The sequence below is a fragment of the Ciconia boyciana genome, chromosome 3, assembly GCF_034638445.1.
Source record: "Ciconia boyciana chromosome 3, ASM3463844v1, whole genome shotgun sequence".
Lineage (NCBI taxonomy): Eukaryota > Metazoa > Chordata > Aves > Ciconiiformes > Ciconiidae > Ciconia > Ciconia boyciana.
The window spans coordinates 28,931,105-28,952,050 of NC_132936.1; positions in this window are offsets into that span (position 1 = coordinate 28,931,105).

A 20,946-nucleotide genomic window follows, 5' to 3' on the forward strand; every position below is an offset into this window, starting at 1 on the left:
ACATACTTCTTGCAGCTTCCTCAAATGCACTCATGGCAGAGGAAGGAGTTAATGACTGTGACTTGGTGTATGAATTCTCCAGCATCCCCCAGAACCTCACAACGGGCAGATAATTTTTTTCCCCTGTCTCTGCCTGTTACTGATGGTTTTTGACTTTCATACTTCTGCTTTGTATGGGGCAACTCCAGCTTGGGCACATTAAAAGAAAAGGTATTATGAAAACAAGCTAAGTATGTTTTCAAACTTCAAGCCATATCTACCTTGTGACAGAATAAACCAAACACAGAGCATTCTTCTCAAATTCCTACCTGGAGGTGGTTCTGAAGAGTACAAATTGGCAAAATAAAACCCCATATGGCTTATGGCTTCCACAGTTTGCATAGCCATTTCCTATTGCAATCTGAATAGCAGAAAAAAAAAAAGCCATATCCAGCTATTATAGAACTGTACGTACCCAGAAAAAATCCAGTTCATGTAATTATCCCCTTAAAAATGCTGCTTAGGAATAAGGCTTTTAACTCTGCAAAAACCAAGACAGCCGAGATCTATAAACACATCCCAACAAAATGTGACTGCTAGTGATTGTGTGTGAACGTGCACACCATAGGCTTTCCACATTAGTAAAAGAGCCTATTTACTGCATGTGCTGGTTTTGACTGGGATAGAGTTAATTTTTTCCATAGTAGCTAGCATGGGGCTATGTTTTGGATTTGTGCTGGAAACAGGGTTGATAACACAGGGATGTTTCAGTTGTTGCTGAGCAGTGCTTACACACAGTCAAGGCCTTTTCTGCTTCTCACCCCACCCCACCAGCGAGTAGGCTGGGGGTGCACAAGAAGTTGGGAGGGGACACAGCTGGGACAGCTGACCCCAACTGACCAAAGGGCTATTCCATACCATATGGTGTCATGCTCAGTATATAAAGCTGGGGGAAGAAGAAGGAAGGGGGGACATTTGGAGTGATGGCGTTTGTCTTCCCAAGTAACTGTTATGCGTGATGGAGCCCTGCTTTCCTGGAGATGGCTGAACACCTGCCTGCCCATGGGAAGTAGTGAATGAATTCCTTGTTTTACTTTGCTTGTGCACACGGCTTTTGCTTTCCCTATTAAACTGTCTTTATCTCCACCCACGAGTTTTCTCACTTTTACCCTCTGATTCTCTCCCCCATCCCACCGGGGTGGAGTGCGTGAGTGGCTGCGTGGTGCTTAGTTGGCAACTGGGGTTAAACCATGACACTGCAACACAGGTTCAGATTATCCTTGGACAGGGCTAGAAAAGGTCCTTCTTGTCTTATGACAGAGGTATGCCCCTGCTGCCTCTCTCAGGCTTTCCCGCCGGGTCCAGGAAGGAGCATATGAGGGCAATGGAATGAGGTTCAAGCCCTGTTCACCTCCCATTGACAGTAACAGCATATACAGATTTTGGGATGTGTCACAGGTTTCTCAGATCTGTCATCATCAAGGTATTTCTCCCAGGAGTATCTCTGGGTGTTATCTAGTGCTGAGAGTTTTTGTGCTCTGCCTCTGTTTTATTTTTTGAGCTTCATTATAAGCAATGAATTTTTTAAAATAGAGATTTTTATATTTCTGTCTTTGATGTTCTGTGTGGGGACATGCATACTGCCTATGTGCTCCATGTGATACCAAAAAGGTTTAACAAAGACACAACTCACATCGAGGCACATAGTACAGGCTTTATGAACTGGTTCTCTTTAAAGACTGTGTTCCTGAAGGGCAACTGTCTTTTGCCACAGTGGGTTAAGATTAAACAAAATAAGCAACTGCTTGATTTCACCAAAAATCAATGTACTGCCTCTTGATTACTGTTGAAACAAACTGGTGATCTTCTGTAATCATTTCAGGACTCGCTTGGAGTAGCATCTAGCAAATAGACAGTGGGGCCCTAAGTAATCTTAATTCAGTTTGACAGCTAGCAATAGGCGACTGCCCCTATCACAGACATGTGATTCATTCATACCTTTATCCCATCACTTCACCCAAAACAAACCCAACTTGTGTAACTTCTGTGGTGGAGTTTGTGATGGGCCATTATCATCTGTACCTAATTAGGAGCTCTAATCTCGTTTGCTAATGGCTGCTTGTGGCCTCTTCCCAACCAAAGCTCCTCTATATACAGCTTTTATTTTTTCTCATTACAGGGGATGGAGTTATCCTCTTCACCAGGTTGTTTTAGTGGTCTGTAGCACACCCTGTTATTAGAGTCTCTTGACCTTCATTATCATGTAGATCCATATACCGATACGTGCAGAACCTGCTGCTCAGAGTCCTGATTTACTCCATGAGAAATGCTTTCTCTTTCATGTGGCACACCATACCACCCACTCACCTCTCCTTTCCAGGCCTACCCCAGTGATTTTAACATTCCAATCACATAAATTATTCTTCTTGGATTTAGTGTTGCCAATTAAATCACATTTCCTCTTATCCACAGGAATTTCCACTTCACCCTTCTTGTTACCCTGGCATTTGGTATCTAATAGACCAAACAATTTCTTGTCTTTGAGTTTGTTGTCTTTATAGCTCTGTTGGTTGGTAACAAATTGATTGTGACTTCATGTCCCTTTGCAGCCCTCTCCCTGTGCATTAGCTGTCTTCCAGCTAGCCGCCAGCTAGGACTATACTGCTCACGTATATGATGCAAGCTGTGCAGTTCATATAGGCCTACCATGCGTGCTTTCTTTTCTGCTCTGAAAGGAAAATAAAACATACTGAAGGCAGACCACAGCAGCTGTGTCCCCAGTGGCAATTTATACTGACTAGTTTAGAGCTATCCTTGCACAGAAAAGACCAAAATATCTTCTGTAAGTATCTTCTGTATCTCTCCTGGTGTCACCTGCATGAGGGACCTTCTGTGTATTTCTCATCATTACCGTTCTTGTCCATTAACAAACAGTGAATCAGACTCCCCAGATTAATTTTAATAAGTTTAAAAATCAAAATACAAAAGCCCCACTTAATAATATTTGTTTGGGGGGTTCTAAAATATTAGGGTGTTGTGAAGTTTCCCTTGCAACAGAAAGAACTAGAAATCTGTTTTTTATATAATTGTTGTGGTTTAACCCAGCTGGCAACTAAGCAACGTGCAGCAGCTCGCTCAGCCTCCCCCCGTGGTGGGATGGGGGAGAGAATCTGAAGAGCAAAAGTAAGAAAAGTCATGGGTTGAGGTAAGAACAGTTTGATAATTGAAATAAAATCTAATAATCATAATAATAATAATCACTGCCCCCCAGCCAGCTCCTCCCAGTTTATACACTGAGCATGATGTCATATGGTATGGAATAGCCCTTTGGCCAGTTTGTATCAACATCTTGGCTGTGCCCCCTCCCAGCTTCTTGTGCACCCGGCAGAGCATGGGAAGCTGAAAAGTCCTTGACTTCGTATAAGCACTGCTTAGCAACAACTAAAACATCAGTGAGTTATCACATTATTCTCATCCTAAATCCAAACCACAGCACTATACCAGCTACTGGGAAGAAAATTAACTCTATCCCAGCCGAAACCAGGACAATAATGAAAACCGAGACCCTCATTTCAGGAGCTGGAGCTTGAAGAAATTATTATAATGAGAAAAATAGCAACATGAGGGAGCTGGCAACACTGGAATCTTGTGTGCATTTCAGGAGTTTTGGCAATCACATCACAACTCCTTGTTCCGAAAAGTTGATAGTTGACCAGAACAGATCTTCAACTCAGTGTAGGGGGCCTGGGGGCTTGGCGAAATGCATTCAGCTAGATAAGTTCCTAGCTGGGATGGTCTGGAACCATGCATGTACTCCAAATAAAAATGCTAACTCCATACATTTTCAAACTCTGAACTGCAGTTCTTAGTTCTGGATCTGAATGTCAGGCATGATTCATATGACCAAACTGGTTTCAGTCATAATCCTAGGTATAAACAGTTATAAATCTATAGGGAAGAGAAAGACATATTTGAAATGCAAATGTAAATACTGTCATTCTAACTTCCCCAAATGCAAATTCTGCCCCTGCAGTAAAAACCCAGTTTCAGTGCTGATGAAGACAGTTTCTTCATGAATTGTTGGCAACTATTCCCCTAGAAGGATGTTGGTTCAGCGGCAAGACAAGGTGACTGTCCAGCTTCTCCTGAACTCTCCTTTTCATGATGGCACAACTTTATAATCTACTCCTAGCTCTTTCCTTGTCTGCTTTAGTTTTTGGAAGTTCTTTGCTGTGACCAAGCAAAATATGTTACTACTGCTGAATGACTGATTCTGATCTGAACAAACTGGCATGCAGATTAACTTATGCAAATGTGAGAGCTGACTTATTGGGAAATACACAAAACCAGATTTTTTCTGCTCAGTGGCAGTGCAGGTGAAAGACACCAACAGACAGAATACAGGTCGTCTTTTTTTTTTATTTTGCTGGGTACCTGTAGCTATGACTTTGACAGCCGAGGGTGCTCAGCTATTCTGAAAATGAGCCCCAAAGCTTCTGCCCTCAGCAAGCTTTTATTGCTTTAGCTCTGATTGATGGGTTCAGGGAACTGGAGCCTAAAGATAAGTCTTTAATGGATCACTATATTGTGACTGCCAAGCAAATTATTGTGTATGGGCTTTACAAATTGTGCTACCTAGAAGACAGCACATTTCAGGAGTGAAATTTTACACTGGAGGGAAAACAAATCAACAGTATTTTCAGTAGTAGTGTTAATGGCTGATTTTGTTCAGAATGCTTACTTGCTGCTGTCTGCTTTCTTTGCTCAGTGTTCACTGAAGTGACTGTCCCTTCTGCTATACACATACAAAGTTGGTAAGAAGGCCATTTTATTACTCTTCTTATATTATTTTGCAACTGTTAGATTTTGTTTCTGAAGCTATCAACACTCAAAAGAGTACAGATAAATTCCTTGATAGAAAGGAATATTCACATGTGTCGTATAAGGTAGTTATTCTTTATGCTTCTTTTTGCATCTTTATTTATGATACATGCAGAGATAGCTTGGGCACTTAAATTATGGCCTCTTGTTTTGTCACAGTCATCTTCATAAACATTTGCTGTGCAATATTTAATGGCTTAATATGGCTTTTCTATACTGCGGTAACACTCGTTAAAACAGTTTTTGCAGCATGTTCGTAAGTCATTTATCTGGGCATGGACCCTAATTTTACAACAATAGTAGTGTCCAATACCCATTTTTGTATTGAGCATGTGTTCAATTGCCTTCAATAAGTATTGGAAGCAATTTATCTAACAACCGTAATACCATTTCAGGTATTGCTTGTCTGTGAATTGTTACTATTGCTATTAATAACAAACCTGGAAATAATACACACCTAAAAAACTCACAGTCATTAACTGCTATGATAACAGATCTGTTTAAAGGTTCAGAGGAAGGTTCATTATGTTTTGAGCAGGTTAATTTTTTTGAGTTAGATTGCTTCTTTGTCATTGTTTTTATGAACTAATTTGTTCCTTATGAACAAACCTTAGGAACTGAATAAACTTGAAGTCATAAGAAAAAACACTGTTTCAGGGTTAAGAAATGTATATTAGTGTCCATTGATTGTAATGCATAACAGACAACATTTTTTAATGTTAAAATTAAAAATTTTTAAAAATATTTTAAAAAAAGAAGCAATTAAAGATACAATGGAAGGATATGAATGAGAAAAGGCTGGTAGAAGTATTAAAATGTAAAAAAAACCTTTACCTCAAAAGCATTAAGAAATCAGAAGGCAACATTTGGTAAATAAAGCAAAAATTAGAAATTGTATACTAATTCCCATTTTGAGATGAAATACAAATGGCAGGTAGTGTAATGAAACACATGACAAATTTTGCTCTACAGGACATCATACTACAGATTTTGGCTTAAAAATGGACATTAAGCTGACTTTGACTAGCTAGAGAAAGAGGAATGTTTTGGTTCTGGACCAGAAAATATGTCGCTTTTGTGTCACTATTGATAATGTGAACTTGGATGAAAGCAAAAAAAAAAAAAAAAGGGTAAAAGGGTTACACATTTACATTTCATTAAGCCAACAATACTGAAAAGAAAAACACACATTTTCTAAGGGTAGTATAGTAGACTTCTGGGTACCTTAGATGAATTTTAGTTTTATTTTGCTTGGGTAAGCATTTTGTGATCACCACAAAGCCCTCATAGCAATGAAAAGTGCAGAGTGAAATGAGAGTCTGAAATGAAAATCATTAGTTTGCCTGGGATGTCTCCAAGGGAACACAGAGGTACTGAGGTTTGCAATATGTTATCCTCCAAATTATAACATTTGTGCATAACAGAGGAGTAATAAGTCCCATTTATAGCCAGGAAAATGAATCAAACCTTATTGAATGAACAGTGATGGACAAATACATCCAATATAGCAGTCATTTTACTTCTGTATATTGTGCTTTTATTGTTAAATGAGCTGGGTCATGTTTTGTCTTTTCTGTGTCAAATCCCCACAATTATAAGCTGCTGTTTTAACTGAGGTAAGGACTTTATAAAAGAAATGTTTAGCTTAACTTTGCTGACAACATGAAACAGTACCAAACTTTGAAATCTTCATGTCTTTCAAATAGCCTTTTCATGTTTGCTGTCTTCTGAGGTAGAATAAAACATATTTTTCGTGCCAGGATTTCAGAATACCACCCCATATTCAATAAGTGCTCTTGAAGCATGGATAAAGGAAGAAACCCACTTCTTAGGAAGCCTTAGAGAGGTGAAAACATTAGTGGTCTCTCAGCCACAGATGCATCTGTGCCACTACAACACTGACTTAGTTGGTGTAAGTTCTCCCCAGCTTCACATACAGTATATGTAGACAGATGGAAGAATAAAATTATATTAGAGTCAATACTGGGCAGTAAAAACTGGGAGTGCCAGAGAGGAAATTTTTTGTGAAATTGTACTCCTTTGTTTTTCCCCAAACTCTTTTAATGATGTTGTTGTCATTATTGCTTTAACGCTGTTAGTACAGTCTCATTCCTGGAACGGGCAGACAAGGTCTGTAAGTGCCTAGTCAGCAGATTATTTGTATGACTTCTGAGGACACATGAACCTGAAACATGATATATGTTGGGTGCACACCTGTCTTCTTCAGACAACAGGAAAGAAAGCAAAAATCCTAGTAATGCTTATCTAGAAAAGTGTAGAGTAATACCGAATGGAAATAACCTAGATCAAAGAGTCATCTGAAAGGAGGTATCTTGAAATCTGCTCCACATCCTCTGTGCTACAAGGAAGTTCAGACTTATATGAAAACTATTAACAAAGGCAGAAGAGAAGGAGAGATGCAGAAGTGAAACTTCACAAAATGCAAAAGGAGGATGAGATGATTTATAGTAATCACAAATGTCTTTTTCAAATATAGCTAGCACAGATTTTGTTGGAAGAAGGAAAAGTATGTCAACGGGGTCACAGTCAGAGATCTTCAAAAGCAAGGAAAACTGTACTGGGATGGAGACCAAGCATGGCATAAGATGAACCACCTGACAAATCAGTGTTTGCATGTAGTATGGTAGTGTGTAATAAAAAAAAGAAAGCTGTGCTTGCATCTTAGGGGAGGAGACATAATCTGGATGATAGATGGCAAGTGAGTAGGTTGACAGTAGATAGACCAAAGTTCCTGAGTAGATGCAGATGGCATATTCTTCCAAATTTTACCCTGACCTGATCACATCAAAGTGACAAGTTTTTAATCCAGTAATTCCTCTGCTACTTTCCATTCATCATCACAAGAACAGAAGTTGTTGTCCAACATAAAATACATGAGACTATTGTAATTTTGATAGGACTGAAATTTAGTAGCCATGATATTTGTATTTTACAAATACAGGAGATTAAAACAATGTGATGCAATGTTAAAAGAAGCTTTGAAACAAGTGCAGCTACAAGTCTAAAATTAAAGGCAGCAAAATGTGTGCTGTGAGAAACCTTGTCATGCTAGTTAGGACGTGTGACTGATAAATGTGATAGCAGAGACATAATAAAACAAAACACATAGATGAAATGCCACTGTTTACTAGCACATCAGAATTTCTGTGGATCTTTGATAAGATAATATTGTGTAGCAAATTCAGATCTTCTGTTTCCTCTGAAGGCCAAGTTCTTTATGAACTACATAAAACAGACTTTGTGTCCATCTGGGATAAATCGCACAAGCATGCCTTTGAGGATTTTAAAAATGGATTGATCACATCTTCAGCAGTGGCATTTTATACAGTTTTCCAGTCCCCCAGGGGAGACGTCATTCCTGTTGCACTGAGATGACAGGGAGCTCAGAGCACACTGTTTTGGGTAGCCTGCAGTTATTGATAACCAACATCTCGATTCTGATGATGCATTCCTGGTTAATATATGGACTTCCAAGGATTTCAGTGAAGCTTTGGAGCATGTTATTAAAAATGTCTTAATTTCATGTTGAGAAATGTTAAAAGACAAAAATCAGGCTGTCCTTAGGATGTCAAAAACTTCCTTAAGAGTTCAAATCTATGCCTGGAAACCTGCTAGTTAGCAATAACTGTTCCTGGCACCTGCTCATCTGTGCATGCCCCCAAATGCAAATTTGAAGTGTGTGGGTAAGTGCAATCTTGTTACATGAACAGTATTATGGCTGGGTAAATATTCTACACGAAATGATCCTGTGCTTTTCACAGCAACCCCAGGTCTGGGCAGACCTATATATTTCAAAAGGTGCTCAATACCTTAGGCCAATCTCACACCAGCACATGGACACTGGAATGGTAGACTATTTGGGGCAGGCCCACTTGTTTCGGCTTGCACCATTTTGCTGGACTATCCCTAGGATACTCATAGCAAGGTCTCACCCAGCTGGTCACACCTCCACTAAGTGGCATTGACTATGGAGTAGGGAGGAACATGTTTCCAGTATGAACTCAGTGTTGAAACTGTTCACCTTGCCACCCCAGTAGCACCTCAGTGGCACTGTCCATCCCCTTTTCCCTGAAAGACCCACTTCTGAAAAGGACAATACTTAGATCTTTTAGAGAGTTGATGTACTGCATATGCTGAGATGCCTATAGACATCAGGCTGGGGAGGTAATCAGCTCTGCATATAGGAAAACTGGGGGAGCAAAATGGATCAAGAAGGTCCAGTGCTGTCCGCCTCCAAAGAGAAACCCAAACTGCTCTGAACTGTGTTTCTGTCAAATGCTTATGCCTGGGCTAGCCAGTGCCTGCCCAGAAGTCAGCTATTTCTGTGCAGGACTGGGCAGCATCTTCTGCCTCAGAAGCCTGCCAGCACTGCGACCTGCAGTAAGAGAAATGGTTTAGTCAGGAAGAACAGACCTGGCACAGAGTATTAAACAAGCATATGGATCTGTTCAGCCAAGGGAATATTCTGTATCCCAGTAAATACCTCTGTTGTTTGCATACAGGTGGTGAGCAATCCAAAGTTGTTGCTGTTATCCTGCCTTGCCTTTGACCAATCAAGAAATCTGGTCTCAAGAGCATCAGGAGAGGCTTTGTTAATAGAACAGAAACAGGCATTATGTTTGTGTATGTGATTGTTCACCTCCTTGCACAGTGGGCTTCTTTAGTTTCTGTGCGGCATACCAGGTACACACAGAGACCCATGGATGATCTGAGTATCAAATAACTTTGAATGATCATTAGTCACTTGGCTTTGAGGATGTTAGCTTTATCTTATTTGGTTTAAGTCTCTCAATCCGCATAGCACACAGACTTTCCAATGATGTAGATAGACGGTAACAGGTTATTTGTATACTGAGCTATTTTTAAATGACTTTTGGCAAGCTAAAACCTCATCATTTTTTGTTCAGAGTTTAGTAACTTTCAGAACTGAAAGCTACTGTGCTGAGTAGCTATAGCAGTGGGAAGAAACAAGCCTGTCTTTTTAAGAGGGAAAAAGAACAGGAAAGGAGCTTAGTATTGCATGTTCTATTCCCTTGGTCTCAATAAAATCAAACTGAGAGGGAGAATATGCAAACAAAACTACTTTATGTGCTTATGAAGTATGGAAATACATTTTCAAGAAAGCCAAACACCTGAAGGCCACCTGTTCTTTTCTCAGGCAAAATAATTACATAAATCCATATATATAAAGAGAGAGTGTGCACAAGTGAAAGTGACAGTGATGATGCATTTCAACCCAAGATCATAATGGATTTCATACAGTTAATTATTTATAGACTGTGTTACTTAACAGAGAAGATTAAAATTGGTGTTACTGGAAAGTATAGAGAAAGCAACCTGAAGGTGTATCTAAATACTGAGGTAAGCGACCTGATTTTTGGACAAGAGGAGTACCTGGAAACACAATCCCAAGACCCTCACTCAAGTTATGAATGTGATTTTCTTTCATGTGAAGCTCACAGAAAATTTGCTGCATTTAAGACTGGAGGTTTAAAAATCTACAAAAAAATCTGTGCCTAAAGTATCACAGAAACTTTTGAAATGCTACCAAAAATCCTTGTGTAGTTGGCAGTTTCAAATGTCAGATCTTTGCTAGTCCATCATGTTTTGAAGTTGGGAATCTCTTGATCAGCTTTCTTGTTTAAATGGTGAATAATTTCATTTTGGGAGTTTGAAAATAAATGAAAGCAGTCTTTAGATAAGACTGAATAAATGTTATCTTTGCACTTAGTAGAATCACCTCCTGGTGCTAAACAGGTTGTCTGCCTTGGCTATGCAGTGGGCTTTTATCCTGTTCTCTTTTCATTAACAATCCATTAGATCTTTTTCTTTTAATGCAATTAGTGTGGTAGTTGGTTTTGGCTATGAACAAGGAAAACCCAGACAAGAAGAAGGTCAGGCAACACATTGACAAAGAAATAAATCTCAGTCTGCTTTTTGGGGGTATTATTTCATTAGAAAAGGCTGCAGTGCAACCTGGTCAAATCTAAGCATGAATTATGATTTCATCTCAGCACTTGGGAATTCTCCTTTGATGTCCAGTTGCTAACTTCTAGCAGAGTTGTCAGTGTGAACTGTCTATGTTTGTGCCTCCTGGATGGGAGGCTTGCCCTGCTAATTCACGTGTTAGCTATCAGTAGACAGAACTGTTGAAATTAACTCCCTTTGAAGTAAATCCACTCTGCTTTTCTTTTTAGGGCAAAATAACGCTACTTGCCCTGTGAGTGGAGTGAAGCTCACTTCTGTGCAGCTCTGCCTTCAGCTGGATGAAATGCAAGTGTTTGTTAGTTACTGCTTGTAAACCTAATGCTTTCCATTGCCTGGACACTTCATTGCTCTGCTGTTGATTTGTACTGTTATACTGGGTTTAGGCGATGTTAGGAAGATCACCTGAATATCTCTGGGAGTCCTTGTTGTGGTTTAACCCCAGTCAGCAACTAAGCACCACACAGCTGCTCGCTCACCCCCCCCCGCCCCAGTGGGATGGGGGAGAGAATTGGGGGAAAAAAAGTAAAACCTGTGGGTTGAGATAAAGACAGTTTAATAGGACAGCAAAGGAAGAGAAAATAATAATGATAATAATAATAATGATAATAACAATGACAACAACAACAACAACAACAACAACAACAACAACAACAACAATAATAATAATAATAATAATAATAATAATAATAATGGTAAAAGACTATACAAAGCAAGTGATGCACGATGCAATTGCTCACCACACGCTGACTGATGCCCAGCCAGTCCCCAAGCAGCGATCGCTGCCCCCTGGCCAACTCCCCCCAGTTTATATACTGAGCATGACGTCACACGGTATGGAATAGCCCTCTGGTCAGTTTGGATCAGCTATCTTGGCTGTGCCCCCTCCCAGCTTCTTGTGCACCTCACAGAGCATGGGAAGGTGAAAAATCCTTGACTAGTGTAAGCACTACTTAGCAACAACTAAAACATCAGTGTGTATCAACATTATTCTCATACACAGCACTATACCAGCTACTATGAAGAAAATTAACTCTATCCGAGCTGAAACCAGGACACTGGTGTAGCAGCAACTTTCTCTTGGTAGTTAGCTATAAAAGCATTAAGCTACAGCTGACTGCCTAGGTCCTGGTCTTTTTATTCTTCTTTAACTATTTGCTTTAAAAAAAGGGTTTTTTTTTCCTTTTCTCACGAAATGATAATCTGATGATAATTTAGAAAAGGTGATGGATATATTAAAAACGCAAATTATTCCTCTATTCTGCTATTATTATAAAACTTTAATTTTATTTTGAAAGTGACAGATTTCCTGGCTACTTATAGCCTTTAAAAGACTGTAGAAAGTTTCTGAGAATAAGGATTCTAGTTAATAGCCAGTGTAATGATGAAGCAGGTTATCTACATCCATCCCATGTTCCCAGTAGAAAATTCAGCTCCCATTTACTATCCAAAATAGTTGTATATTGTGTGTACTATTAAAGATCTTCTGTTCTTCTGCTATTAACAGTGACTCTGACCTAGACAATACTCACCTCTAGTGCTTTTTATTTATGTTTGAAAATGTTACTAGACTGTGTATGTGATGAAAGATGATTATGTGAGTTCCTAGAAACCCCAAAGAACAAGTACATATTTGTGTTTCCTTTAGTGAATTTTGTAATTTTTTTCTTTTTTCCCCTTCAATTTACAAGATCTAAGGGAGAAAAGCGATTATAATGATCACATGGAACAGTTATAAATGTCTACATATAGTACTCTCTGCCCTTGCAGCTGGAAATGCTGTCTGAGGAAGAATTTGAATAGACTTTGTCCTTTCAATACCAGTTATGAAACTTTTGGTTTCAGTAAGCAAAATCTATTTTTTACTGCATGATTGTAGAAATTATTTTTTCTCTTTTTGTAATTGGAAGTTTTGAAACAACTAGGAAAAAAAACGGATGTGTTTGGTTCTAATGAGATCAACGTTACTGCTTTTTTCACAGTAAAAAGAGGAAAAGATTTCATACATCTCTAGTTGAGAAACACTACATGCACAGATTGGGACAGAAATGGTTCTCTTTGATAGGATATACACTTGGCGTGAAGGCAAGTGAGAAGTTTGGGATTTGGGCTTTAAATTCATTCAGTATGAACACTTTGGTTGCTTATTTGGTACTCTGGTCATAAGCATATGGTGTGAATCAGAACCTTTTGAGCTTGTTTGCAACTTGGGAAAGTTGGGTTTCACATGCAGATTTCTATGGCGGGATTTAATTCAAAGTAAGAAACACAAGATTAGGTGTCTACAAGCTCTCTAGTTGTCTAAACTCCTCTGTGTAGAGACCTAGTATGGGATTCAGCTGCCTTGTTATAGCAACTGGTGCTATTTAACAGTGTGAGGTTTACTGCCGGGGCTTGAGCTGCCTCTCCAGAAGGTAAAGATCTCTTGTGAGTCCTACATCATGTCTATTTGTCTTGTGCAAGTGTCTTGGGTGCCCTGTGGCTTCTTGGACACACTGTGGTGTTGGCAGCTGGATTCTGCTCCCAGCCAAGGGAGCCTGGAGAGTCATTCACCTCATCCAAAAGTGGACATAGAGGCCACCATTTAATTTCATGTCTCTCTTATAGGCCTTGCATAATATTGCCAGTCTGTGCAGAGTTTGGACATGGCAGGAAGGATCTGTGTGCATGGACAACTCTACTGATCCCCTTGTGGCTGGTCAGCTCAGTATCTCTCCAGGCAATTTTGATTGTATTGGCTATTTCCATGGGCTACAAGGGAGAGTTTAGACAGCAAGGGTGCCTATAGACACCTAAATCAGGTGTCTATAATTAAGGTCAAACAGAATCCTGGCCATTTTATGTGTTGAAAGGTCTGAATCTGGACCATAGTTTCTAATACATGGAAGCTTCAAAGAAAGCTTGACCTTGGATTCAGACTCATGTCTTGGAAAATCTGATCACTTGGGAGAAAATAAATAACAATCTTAAAAGCGTGTTTTTATCCTTATCAAACGCATTTCTGCATTCTGCAGTTTTCATATGCTGGTTTCTAACACTTCTTTTTGGAAAGGACATATCAATTCTGTGCTTCTGGTTTATTTTCTAGCATAAGTCAGGCTGCATGGGTAGAATAATTATGAAAGGTGAGCTACTCAGTGGAGAAAAACAGCTTGGGAAAAAATATTCCTATTGCCTTTGTTTTCTTTTCTCCCTAAAAGTTTTTGCAGACACTTAACATATGAAAGCTGAAGCATTAGACAGGAGCTCTGTTGAGCTTCGAGCTCTCTTACAGGCAGAAAAATTACTTAGCAAATTTTGATACATGCAAAGAAAGAAGAGAGAATGCACCACATCACAGTCAAATGTGATAAGTAGGACTATGTTTTGTTTCCCATTAAGGAATAGCAAATTGGAATTAAGGGGACTGTGGAAAGGCAACATAAAAGGATAAGACTAGAGCTTTAACATGGAAACAAAAGGCTTGATTCAATGCACAGTTATCAGAGATTTTATTCTATATTCCACCATATGTCATCATGTGTCGCTATCAGGTTTTGTTATTTGTAATGCAGTTTTGCTTCTTTCCATTTTAAGTCCTCACTGAAAAGAAACAATTGGCTGTCCCTTGTAAATCTTTAGAAGAAATAAATTACTTGGGTTTGGAGAAATTATCAATGATCTCATTCTCAGAAGTATTCTGTATTATGGGTTAAAATTTTATACAAAGTACTCTGTATCCCCAGCAACTCTCTCTTTTTGTAGTGGGCCCTCTGCAGTTTTACTGCAGTTATTCACTCTCAGACACTATTGGATTGAAATATTTTGTTCTTGTGAAGAACTATTGTCCTCTGTATTCTTAGCTGTTAGCTATTACATTAGCTGAACATAGTTTAACTACAGTTTTCATAGTCAATTATTAATGAATATTTTATTCTATGTACTGTATTACTTTGCCAAATGAAACTGCTATGAAGTTAATTACTGTGCAGGTCTTTTTAAGGTGAAAATGAGAGAAATTGCTTTTGCAGCAAAATTTGTCCATAGAATCTGTTGTGTCGTTACAGGATAATGCCAACAACATACTCCAGTGAGCAAGCAAAGCAGTTCATAGCCTTGTCCTATTGTTAGGGTGACTGATTAAGCACTCGTAGAGCTGAATCCTGGCAGGGCAAAAATCTGCAGCTTTGTAATTTAGGCTGCATTCAGTTGCACTGGTAGACTTTCACATTCTTTGAAATATCAAGCTTTTTTTCATGTTTATATTTTGACCTACTCAGGTCCTAACGCTCATTTAAAAATATGTGCTTTCCACACATCCAGCCACTCCAGGCTGCAGTGGCTTTCTGCAGGCGAAATTCAATGGGAGAGGCTCTTTTGTTCTCTGCAGCACTCCAGGGATTACTGATGTTGGCAGCTGCTATTTTTTTGGAACCTTCAATCTGCTCATGATGCTTTCAAATGTCTTTTTGCTGAAAGCAATTTGAGTCCAATTTAAAACATATATTTCTGCCATTACAATTGATATAGGTTTTAATTTCAGACTGAAAGAACATCAATTTATCATTTGGCTTTTCATGGTGCTTTTATAAGAGTTATGTTCTGCCTGGCCTTCTAGGAGGGGGAGTACTTGCAAGGCTTTGGGAGAAAGTGATAGGTGGCTTTAGTGCTGAACTGGGACCTACAGACACCTGCTAAGAGCTCCTCTGTCAGGACACCTCAGCTCTGCATAGCCAGAAGATGGGTTCAGTTCCCCCTGGAGAGGGTCAGAAGGAAGGAAAGATTTTCTTGTCAATGGACGGCTCCCTGAGAGCCTGTTTCAAGCTCTCTGTACACTATTCTCTGTTTCAATTCACTTAGCTCGGAGAACTCATCACAGCTGGAAAGTTGCATACTAGGAGGCCTCTGTTAGAAGGCTAGGCAGAAGTGAAAGCTTTCTGACAGCATGGGTAACCTTTCTTCTTTAATGTTTTAAAAATCTAGAAATTGAATAACCTTTTCAATAATAATCCTTGATGATCACTCCACCCTTTTTTCCATTAAATGATTGTCATGGTTTAACCCCAGCTGCCAACTAAGCACCACACAGCTGCTCGCTCATTCCACCCCGGTGGGATGGGGGAGAGAATTGAAAGAGTAAAAGTGAGAAAACTCGTGGGTTGAGACAAAGACAGTTTAATAGGGAAAGCAAAAGCTGCGCGCACAAGCAAAGCAAAACAAGGAATTCGTTCACTGCTTCCCATGGGCAGGCAGGTGTTCAGCCATCTCCAGGAAAGCAGGGCTCCATCACGTGTAATAGTTACTTGGGAAGACAAAATGCCCCCACTCCGAATGTCCCCCCCTTCCTTCTTCTTCCCCCAGCTTTACGTGCTGGGCATGACACCATATGGTATGGAATAGCCCTTTGGCCAGTTGGGGTCAGCTGTCCCAGCTGTGTCCCCTCCCAACTTCTTGTGCACCCCCAGCCTACTTGCTGGTGGGGTGGGGTGAGAAGCAGAAAAGGTCTTGACTGTGTGTAAGCACTGCTCAGCAACAACTGAAACATCCCTGTGTTATCAACATTGTTTCCAGCACAAATCCAACACATAGTCCCATGCAAGCTACTCTGAAGAAAATTACCTCTATCCCAGCCAAAACCAGCACAATGATGAACAATATTGGGTAACCTCCACTCCCATATATCCATTGCTTTTTGGTATTCAAGCAAAATTGCTAGATTTTTCTTAGTTAAGAGATAGATATACACTCCGTTGATGGTATCCCAAATATTATCTCTATCTTCCTCTTACATGAAAGTTTCTTTATTAATGACAAGAGACCACTTTTTAATCTTAAAAGGTGATTTGTTATGAAGGAACTGTGTTTAGACTGATGCTTTCAATTGACAGATGAATTCCAATAATATTTCACTTCTTCATCATGTAACATCTTTATAACAGCAAAACAAGGACATGTGAAGTGGATATGACCATCAGGAAATTGTATATTCAAGTGGCAAGAGGCAGTGTAATGATTTTAGACTCTTGACAACACTTTTGTGAAACACATGCGAGGATGTGGTTGGGGTCTTTCTGCTGACAAAGCCCAACTACAAAAGATTTGAGAGATGGGGATCTAGGTCCAAATTTCTTGCTGAAATTTCTCTGCTTCATACTGGATTATGAAAAAGAACAGGAAAAATATCCCCAGACCCTCCAGTCGTGTTGCTGTCTTCTGCTTAGAACAGGAAATCAAGCCTGGAGTGTTCAAAATCTGGACTATGTCAAGATATAATGGCAGATTTTGAATGCACTTAGTCAAAGTTCCTCTCGATCATACAGCATGCATCCCCATTGGTTTGAATTCAGAAAGCTTAAGTTGTTAAAAAAATTATATGCAAGTTCAATCAGCTCTTCAGTCTAGGTTTTGAATAGCCAACAGACCAGCTTCCAGTGATTTCAGACAATTGCTTGGCTCATACTGGGACAGAATCACCGATAAATGTTTCCAATTGTACACTTCATTACAACTTTTCAATGCATCTTTAACTTCTTGGAGCTAGAATTCACTGTGTGCATTTGATTGCAGCCCAGCGTCTGGTGCTGATAAACCCTGTTTCTTGGTGTAAAGACGCTCGTATAATTAGAGACTATTCATGGCAGCTAGCAACACAAATCCTTTTCCAGATGTTGGAACTTTCACGGCATTGCTTGTAATTTTTTTTAAGGCAATTTGTTGCATCTCTCAAAAACTCAGAGGCAGTCTTTTACTGCTGAACTTATGTTCTGTTTCAGCAGTCTTCGCGTCATTATAGCAAACTTTTAAAGTCTTTTGACTGAATTCTTAAATGGCAAACAATTAGGAAAGGAGAGGTGGAGAAAATTCAGCTAAAAACATTTGCTGATAGCTTTGTGCATCTCACTGCTGTGTTTAACTAGAAAGTGTGTGAGACAGACAGTATTGATGCATTAGGCAGGGAGAAATGGTATTTTTCAAATATTAATAAAAACTTTGCAAAACTTTCCCCAGTTTAAATATGGATTCTTTCAGCAATTAGTCCCCATATCCTGCCAGGTCTGTCATGATCTATTTCTGTGTTTATAGAAGAAAGGTTCCACACCAGCCTGAGGCATGGGCAACCTTAGATACTTCACCTAAGACCTCTTCATTTGTGTGGTGGATAATTGGGATGATAAAAGCAAGATCACCACCCTGAAAATTGACAAAGAGCTGTTCTGGCTTCAGCAGGCCCAGGAATTAAAGTTTCTCAAATTGGTTTCAGGCATTTCTGCTCTGCTGCAAGCAGCAGCCTCTGACTGTGTGCTGAGTGTGTCAGTGAGAAGGGTCTTGCTGTATAGGGAAATCATTAAGGTAGGGTATGAATTTAAAGCATCACAGCTATTCTATAATAACTGTTGTCTAGATACATGTTCTGCACAGGGGGCAGAAGAGGGCATGGGGGGGAGAGGTGGTCCAGGGCTGTTTCTGGATGTCAGTAAGAAAGGCCTGACAACAAATGGCATATTAAAATAGTTGCTTCAGGAATACAGAATAAAAAGACGAATATAGATAGTGAGTAAATCTTACATCCTTTCAGGTGCTGAGAACCCCAATGTCATGCAGCATCAGATGGACCCCAGATGGACTTTCCCACGGCATGCTGCGCAGATCCCAACCATGGAGAGGTTCCCAGCATTTGAAGGGACGTAAGATTTACTCTTTTATCTATAGTCCTCTTCTTATTCTATTTTCTTAAAGCAGCTATTTTAATATTCCATTTATTGTCAGGCTCTTCTTACTCACATGCTGAAAGAGCCCTGCCCTCTCTCTCTTTCTCTCTCTCCCCCTCCACCCTGCCCAGTGCAGAACAATACATTTATTTTTGAAAACAGCGCTGTCCCTGCGGTGAACTCTCTTGATATTCCAGAACAGCTACCCTGCAGCTTTCCCTTTATAGACCTTGAGTAACAGTGCTCAGACTCCAAGAAATTATAACCCTGAATTGCCTGTACTTTAAACAGACAGAGAAAAACTATTAATAGTGTATACAGTAGTTATCAACATATTTTAAACACACATTACTAGGTACTGAACCGAGCAGTGTTTTTCCTAAGGACTTTCAGTGCTCTGCTGTTCTTATGTACATGTCAGGACACAACTGCAACCTGACGTTGTACACTTTGGTGCGTCAGCATGTACCCTTAAATCCAACCCTCTTTAATTTTCTTTCATTTACACTTTTGTAGCTTTTGTAGGGGTTTCATATTATGAATAGGCATATCACGTGGAGTTTTTAGAGGTTAAAAAGGGCACCTTGCCTTCCTTCTGAATATTTGGTGGTGTTGGGCACTTGAAAGTCTGAGGAGCGACATGACCAGCCACCTTCCAGAGTGGCCAGACAGCTCCAAAAGCTGATCGGGCACCCTGGTACCTGCCAGCTGAAGGAACGTGCAGCTTACACCGAAGTAATGGGAGTCAAGCCTGTGGCACAGTAAGACTGTAGTACAAAAGGTTATAGCAAAATGAGAACAAAATCAGAATGAATTCTATGGTGTGATGTAGACAGGAGAATATGAGCACCAACTATCTCCAGAACAATCTGACAAATAAGAAAAGAATATGTGACAATAGAAAGAAAATCTCCTGCATTTGCCCAGGCATACTAGCAACTTCTGAGATTTCTACATCAAAACTGATCACAAACGATTTTGTACCCACCCCCTCAATGACTCATCTTGAGTCTCTTTTGTACTTACAGTGTAGCAGGTCCAATATGATACATAGTTCTTTTGGGGTTCTCAGGGAAGACTGTTATATGGGAGGGATGATATCACAGGGACAACCATCTGGGACGGGTGATGCAGGGTTTAGTGAAAACAGGCTGCCCTTGTTTCCCTGCAGGTGCCAGGAGCTGTCTGAAATCTGATCAGCACAACAAGCTGCTCACACTTTCTGCTCATGAGGCTCTGCCAGGAGTGTTAGTCTTCCACATACTAAGTCAGCTTGATTTACTGCATGTTTGGATCCCAGTCAACAATTTGCTCTGCAAGGTGGCCTGCTGTTGAAGGGATGTCATTTAATCATTCCTGTAAGCGTGCAGGGCGAAATTACCTATAGGTTTTATGACAGATATAAGGATATTACTAAGTGTTGGGCTTGGGTTTGCCAGGTGCTCATCTGGTGGCAATGGTAGGGACTGATCACATCCCTGAGAGTTTAACTCTTGAACTAAAGCAAAGATGGTACTTTGGAGCAAATAAAACATATTTCTTAGAGACATGTGGAGTGTGCCAGGAACACCATCAGCCTGGCTCAGTGGCCTGCTCACATGTTGGCTAACCTTGGGGGAGAGTTGTTCTCCAAGGTCGTGTATCTCCAAGTCAGCATATGGACTGCTACAGAGAAGTCCATGACTTAGCAGTCCATGCAGAGCAATTAATAGGACTTTGGCAGGTTATTAACATTTACAATACCACTTTACTTCTCTCCTAGCATGAACTGAACCAATTGCAGTTTATTGGTAAAACCTCCTCAGAACCTCATTTTGTTTTAGACTGCATCAACTGGCTTTTCAAGTAAGGGAAAAGTATAATAGCTACAGAGCATTAACTCATACGTTTCTGTTTTTCTGTGGGAAATACTGAAGTGAGTTTTCGGTGGAATTTGCAGACAGCGCAGCATTTTGTGCTGGCTGAGCACACAGTGAATGCACACAGATTCCTGAGCTTTGCGAGTGACTTCTATTTAAGCCAGGAAAACAGCAGCCTTTGCAGCACTGCTTTTAGCATTGTATTTATAACTCCAGCCCTTGCCCTGTGCTCTGACCGCCTCAGTTCTCAAATGGTGTCTGTGGGGGACTGGACACCTTATTTCTACCACAGATATTTTTCACTGAAGCTCCTTTACAGCATCAGAAATTCCTAGGGAATATCTCTAATAGTTGCTGTGGCTTCTTCCTGGAAGTGTTTCCATCTTTCTGTTGGTGGTACCTTGGCACGTGGGCCAAGACGATAATAATCTATATAACAGTTCTGGGACTTCTCTGAAGGGCTTATTTCCCTTCCTCTTACTCCATGTGGCCCAGCCTAGTGGAGTAAAGCATTGTGCTTTTGCCTCACGCAG